Source organism: Pseudophryne corroboree, chromosome 3 (assembly GCF_028390025.1).
Source record: "Pseudophryne corroboree isolate aPseCor3 chromosome 3, aPseCor3.hap2, whole genome shotgun sequence".
Taxonomy (NCBI): domain Eukaryota; kingdom Metazoa; phylum Chordata; class Amphibia; order Anura; family Myobatrachidae; genus Pseudophryne; species Pseudophryne corroboree.
In genome coordinates this window covers 257,005,891-257,013,424 of record NC_086446.1, presented here as the reverse complement: position 1 = coordinate 257,013,424, position 7,534 = coordinate 257,005,891, and positions in this window count along the sequence as shown.

Here is a 7,534-nt window from a genome sequence, read left to right as displayed (position 1 = left end):
TGAAGTACAGAACAGCTTTTCATAAAATACAGAAGCATGGAGATACTGAAGGGACAATTATGGGAATGCTTGAGTAAACAGAAAAGTCTTGAGTCTACTTTTGAAGGATTCTATAGTTGGGGCCTCTCGCACTGTGCGGGGAAGTGAGTTCCATAGAGTCGGAGCCGCATGACTAAAAGCTCCACCCCCAGATGAATTACGGGAGATTCTAGGTACTGCTTAAAGTCCTTCATCTACAGATCGCAGTAATCGAGTGGGGCAGTATGGGGTCAGTAGCTGCTTCAGGTACCTAAGACACATTTTAATGGAGAAAGTTACACGTAAAGAAGCTGGGCGCTACCGAGTCACGCCACGGCATGGCATGACTAGAAGGGGTGTGTAAAGTGCCAGTTGGTTAGATAATAGATATACGTGGACATATCCGTATGATAGTGGGTAATGTACTATTTTAAAATCGTCATGAGCACAAATATAATGGACTAATTGATACTTATTACAAGCCATTTGCTATAAAAGATTGTTATGCATAACACAGGTACTGTAGATCCTCTTTAGCCTCATGCGTAAGAGAATAATTGCATACTACATCTAGTTAGAAAATAATGCATAGCAATGTGTTTCTTCGTTTATTATTTGTGTGACAAATAAATAATGACAAAACAATTGAACATTTTGATGTGACACATAATCATTTCTTTCTGTTATATCACTGTGATATACTTTATAAAGTTATTGTCTACTCTTAGGGCCTAATTCAAGGTTGATTTAAAACAACAACAACCCATTTTGCTCTAATGGGCAAAACCATGTGCACTGCAGGTGGGGCAGATATAACATGCACAGAGAGAGTACAGGAGCCACTGTTACTGGTGGTGGCGTCTGCCGTCACCGCACTTGTTCAAACTGAAACTAAAGTACAGCTCCTAGCAGCCACTAAATTGTATGGCCCTTTGAAGTAGATTTTATGGATAGATATCCAGCAGGAGATAGACACTTATGCAGCGACCAACTCCTTTGTCAACCTCAGTTTTCCTTAAATGCTTGAGATCACACCCATCTTAATTTGAAAAGGCCAATCAACTTGAATTAACAAGTACAATATTTAAAAGAAAAAAAGAAATAGTAATTAGACATCAAACCAATTAGACCTATTTCTGATCAAATATATATATCACAGTCCACCAATGCCTATTACAAAATATACCACCTCACACCTCAGCAAAAAATGTAAATTGCAAAATAACAAACATGCTTACAATACAATAAGATATGTTTTATTTGAAAGTCCCTTTTGAGTGCCTTGTTTTCTTAATACTATTACAGTCACATCTCTCTGCTTGTGTTGTGCACCAGGGCATTTTTGATTGCTGGCTAGGTGTTGCCTAAAATAAATTATTAAACATGAGATAGCCAAATAAATACACATGTACTACAAAATAGAGAGGTATGAGCTTATCTGAATCACTTTGATTTGAGGATCATCCAGACAACAATTTAGTTTTACATGTCCTGTGATGCTGCTGCATACTTTATGATCTGAAATACATTTTCAAAGAAAGCTCTGGTGCAATACAATGTAACTAATTTCAATTTATAAGAGGAGGAATCCTTCATAAAATGCACTCTCAAGATAATAAAATAAACGCACTTATCTGAGAGAGGTGGCCCCACTAGACCAAATCCTTGGACTGAAGATCGTCTCTGTTTGTGATTTCCTTTAATGCCAGGTGCTAAAGTGAGTCCAAAACAATCCCAGACAAGAATTCAAATGCATCACAAGCTGTGTTCACAACACATGAGAGACAGACATATTCAATTAGGTGCAAATTTTCCAAAAATCGCGCACAACAGGGTTTTTCCCACAGGTGCAAGATTTTTGGTATTCAGTTGGGTGCAGGGTCTTTCTTTTTTTTTTCATTTTTAGCACTAATGTTTCCAAAAATATTTATTTTAGGAAAAATTAGCGGGACATGCTTTAGAACCCTTAGGAAACCCTTCCCCAATGACTAATTAAGCAATTGGAAGTTTCCAATTGCTTAATTAGTCCTTAGTTACTCACCTTCTGCAGTACTGTCTTCTACCTCTGCATCCTGACAAGCTGGTCTTCTGCAGCAGCAGCAGTGTATTTGAGTGTGAGACCCCTGTGGTCCTCTATCATGTGTGTGTGTGATCCAAAGGGTCTGTGAGCCCCCGTGTGTGTCTGGTGTCAGTAGCAGAGAGAACTACATCTCCCAGAAGCCTCCTCCCCTCCCAGAAGTATCCTCCCCTCTCAGCATCCTTGAATAATGACTTAGCATGGAGGGTAGCTGACAATGAGCTTGAAGAAACCAATGGAGCGTCCGGAACACACAGGTAAATAATACCCAGTGTTCCGTTGCCACATCTTTTTCACTCTGCAGGATTTTGAATGCAGAACACCCCACAACCACTTTTTAAACTGAATACCGCGGGTATCAGGAGCGTGCATGCCCTGGGTCATTCAAATTTGCTCCTGCAAGCAAACTTTTTTTGTGGGTAATTGAATATGCCTGTTTGTGTTGTCAAACCTGACTAGGTTAAAAAAGGGGCAGACTGGATGGGTCAAGTTGTTCTTATTTGCTATCAAATTCTCTGTTTCTATGTATTACAAAGTGTTGGAGCTTTACATTCTGCCCCGCATGTTTGATGCTTGAACAAATAATTTTTTGTCAGCAATAGATTAGAAGCACAAACATACATCAAAACAGAAGAAAACAAACAATCTTCCAATGAAAACTTCAAAGTGTACATTAGTAAATGTAACACAATGTTTCAAAGGGAGAATAGAAGTAAAAAGAAAAGAAAATGTCTGGCAATTAAGAAACTTAAACTAGAAGTTTCAAAAGTGAATAATTACAATTATCATCTGTAGAAATTTAAGGTTGAAAGGCTGCTATCAAGAGATAATTTGTCTAAGGTTATTACTACAGACAGACAAGAATGAGAAAAGAAAAATAGACATGCATGAGCAACCATACGCTTATTCATTGACGATGAGCAGCTAGTTCATATGTAAAGTATTATTACCTTGTTTCTTTGACTCTAGCTCATCGCCTTTAAGGGCAATTCCAGTATCGCTTTCAGTGTTACCATGTATTAATTCCTTTGTATACTGCAGTTCACCTATAATCCTGTTTTTAACACAAGTCTAGTGTTAATTCCACCTCAATCCTTGACCCAGGGCACTAATCTGTGCACTATTTGGCTCACGTAGACTTCACAAAAGTATGGTTTCCATGTGGCTATACATTTTATTCTTTGCTCATTGAAGGGAGTTTAGCTACTGTAGGCAAACTGCTACACTCAATGGGCGAGATTCAAATCATATATCACGCCCAATTTCCTTTCTAAAATGATCTCCGTTTTCGCGCATATTGCGCCCATAGTAATCAGGTTTAGCTGTGTAAAGGGTTGGGTGCCTCGCTACTCCGGGGGTAGCGAGCTAAAATAATAATACAACGTCCCTGATGGCAGAAACAGAACGGTGTGGAAAGGGGTGAAAAGAATTGAATCCCGCCCTATATATTGTATATGGTTGGCACCAGGGCCAAAACTAGGGGTGTGTGAGTGGTACACACCACTTCTGCCCCAAAATTATTATAACTTGGTTAGGGAAAGCTAGAAATTTAGCAACTGTTATTGAAAAGTGTGTTTTTCATTACTCTTCTCATTACCAAATTATAGATTGTGATTATAATATGCAATATCTGTCATTCAGTTGATTATCTTTTGCATGATGCAATGTGAAGTGTAGTCAATTGTCCTCTCTTTATCTTTTTTATTCCCTATTCTTCTTGTGATTATTTAATAATTTGTGCCAATTAATCAATCAGAATTCTCAATAGAGAGTTCATTGTGACTCAATAGAACTCTGTTGGAATTGCTGACTGATACAAAACAGATATGAATCTATCCTACCTCTCTGGGCAAGGTACTACAGAACAAGGGGGGGTCATTCCGAGTTGTTCGCTCGCTAGCAGTTTTTAGCAGTCGTGCAAACGCTATGCCGCCACCCACTGGGAGTGTATTTTAGCTTAGCAGAAGTGCGAACGGTTCTATTGCAAAGCGGCTACAAATTTATTTTGTGCAGTTTCAAAGTAGCTCAAAACCTACTCAGCGCTTGCGATCACTTCAGACCATTCAGTTCCTTATTTGACGTCACACACATACCCTGCATTCGCCCAGCCACACCTGCCTTTTTCCTGGCACGCCTGCGTTTTTCCGAACACTCCCTGAAAATGGTCAGTTGCCTTCCAGAAACGCCCACTTCATGTCAATCACTCTACGGCAGCCAGTGCGACTGAAATGCATCACCAGACCCTGTGTAAAACTACATCGGTCATTGTACTCGTACATTGCGCGTGCGCATTGCGCAGCACTGCCATTTTTTTTGCCTGATCGCTACGCTGCAAACAAATGCAGCTAGCGATCACCTCGGAATGGCCCCCCCAGGTACGGGGAAAAACATTAATGGAAAAGGTCTGTCACATAGCCACCCAACACCTGTGATACCTCTCTCAACCACTTAGACATACCCACTAACCCCAGGGTGTGACAAATGCATCTGATGCTACTTTTTTTTTGCATTTATGTTTGCTAGCAACGCGGAATGTTTGTATGATTCTGCTTGCGTGGTATTCCCTCAGGTACTCAAGTTTCATCCCAAACTCTAAAGAAATGTTGGTAGGGTTATCAGCTTCTGACAAAAATTAATCCTGTAAATAATTATTGTTTATATTTTTCTCTAGAACAAAAATTTGCTTGTGGATGACGTGGTACTTTCCAGCTGAACTGTCAATTTTAACTTTATTGGCTATTCTTGAGAAGCATATTTTTGTGAATAAATACAGTACTCCCTAGTCTGAGAGTATGAAAGTTGTGTATGTTCAGGGCTTGTACAGTATGTGACATGCATTCATTTTTGCATTTATTACCAGTTTATTTATTATCAGTTATTTATATAGTGCACACATATTCCGCAGTGCTTTACAGAGAATATTTGGCCATTCACATCAGTCCCTCCCCCAGTGGAGCTTACAATCTATATGTACACACAGACACATTCACGCTAGGCTTAATTTTGTTGGGAGACAATTAACCTACCAGTATATTTTTGGAATGTGGGAGGAACCCAGAGGAAACTCACGCAAGCACGGAGAGAATATACAAACTCCACACAGTTAGAGCCATGGTGGGAATTGAACCCATGACCTCAGTGTTGTGAGGCAGTAATGCTAACCATTGCACCAACCATGCTGCCTCTAATTGTGAATCAGATATCCAGCATACATATGTGATATTACATTCATCCAATCTGTATATTCTCTTTTCTTCCTACTCTGTGTTAAATAAACTGGAACCGTTATACAACCCTTCTAATATCACAAACAGGAAGTCAGGATAGTAGGTAAGGTAATGCGTTAAAGATTTCCACTAACAAAAACAATTCCATATTTGGGTCCCATACTTGGAAAGCGAGACACCTACAGTTGATATATTGGACTGACATGCAGGACATTGACTGGTCATAAGATTAACATGTAGGTGAGCATGGGTTGGAATGTTTCTAGAGACCACTAAAACTGGTCAAACATTGGGCCTAATTTATATTTGTATGCAATTGCAATTGAGATTTTCTAGGCTACGGAACTGCTAATGTTAGCAAGTGAAGCTGCTGGCCAGAAATTAAAAGATACCCACTGGAACCAAAGAAAAAAACAACTGATGGCAGATACGGTCATTAGGTCGACAGTCTTTAGGTTGACCACTATTGGTTGACATGGTCTCTAGGTCGACATGTACTAGGTCGACATGAAAAAAAGGTCAACATGAGTTTTTCACATTATTTTTTTCCTTTTTTTTCCTTTTTCATATTTTACGATCCACGTGGACTACGATTGAAAATAGTAACCTGTGCCGATCGCAGCGGTAGCGGAGCGAGGCATCTTGCCCGAAGCTTGCTCGCCATGCGAGGGGACATGGTGCACTAATTGGGGTTCCCCGTCACTTTATGAAGAAAACGACATGTCTACCTAGTGACCATGTTGACCTAGTGACCATGTCAACCTAATGTATGTTGACCAATAGTTGTCGACCTAATGACTGTTGACCTAAGTGTGGTCGACCTAATGACCCATACCCGCAGATACTTGCCCAGAAATAGCCATGACACCCGTTCATTATCCAACCATTTCCCATTAACACCTTCAAATGGTCACTTCCTGTCAATCCATGAAGTCCAAGTTGTGAAGGAGATTGCAGTGAAACCTTGACAAATGCACATTGCGCTTGCAGCACATGCGCAGTCTTCTGATAATCTCTCCGTTGCGGGAACATATTCTATTGCAAACAAACATGAATTAGGCCCTTAGACTGAAACTTGGCACTACACTTCTGATGAAGCCTTTCATTTGTTGATCAAGCAGAATGAACAGATTGGAATGGGTGTCCAACATGGATTATTATCATCTATCTGTTGTGTAAAGAAGCAGCAAGCTATTCCTATCTGTGTCCTGAAATGATCTTCTTATAAGCTCTTTGTGTAGCTGCTGCAGGGTCCTGTCAGGAGGGAAACTATATTGCAGTTTGTCCTGCAGCCAAAATAAGTGCAAGGTACAGTACCTGCTGTTATTCTCCTAATCTCATAAAGTTATTAATAATTAAAACAAAACAGTTTGCAAAGCAAAATAGAAAACATTTTTTTTAAGACGTGGCTGTAATGTTCTAATGCCAGGTTACCAAATCACCTTTCTGTCAAGATTTTAACATACATAGTTGCATTCATTTATTTTAAAGCTAAAAATAAGTATTTAGTAAATGATTGATGCACATAATGATTACATATGTGCAATTATTTGTTCTGGCAAGTTCCTTATTCATTCCAGTACAGGAGACCAGATTCACAACACTATCTGTGTAAATGTAGCTTTGTCTAAGAATAATTTGTTCATAGAAATATTTTTTTTTCTAGCAGCAGTATCGCTGGTAGAACTGATGGGTACCTGCCAGGGACGTGCGATGAGATAAATGGCTCAGGAGGCACTGGCTAGTGCCAGAGCCAGATTTACACAAAGTTAATTTGGACATTTTACACAGGTGTGGCAGTATATACATGTGGGCATTATACACCAGTATATACAGTACATGTGGGCATTATACACAGGTGCAGCAGTATATACATGTGGGCATTATACACAGGTGCAGCAGTATATACATGTGGGCATTATACACCAGTATATACAGTACATGTGGGCATTATACACAGGTGCAGCAGTATATACATGTGGGCATTATACACAGGTGCAGCAGTATATACATGTGGGCATTATACACAGGTGCAGCAGTATATACATGTGGGCATTATACACCAGTATATACAGTACATGTGGGCATTATACACCAGTATATACAGTACATGTGGGCATTATACACAGGTGCAGCAGTATATACATGTGGGCATTATACACAGGTGCAGCAGTATATACATGTGAGCATTATACATGGGATCAGTGTGATT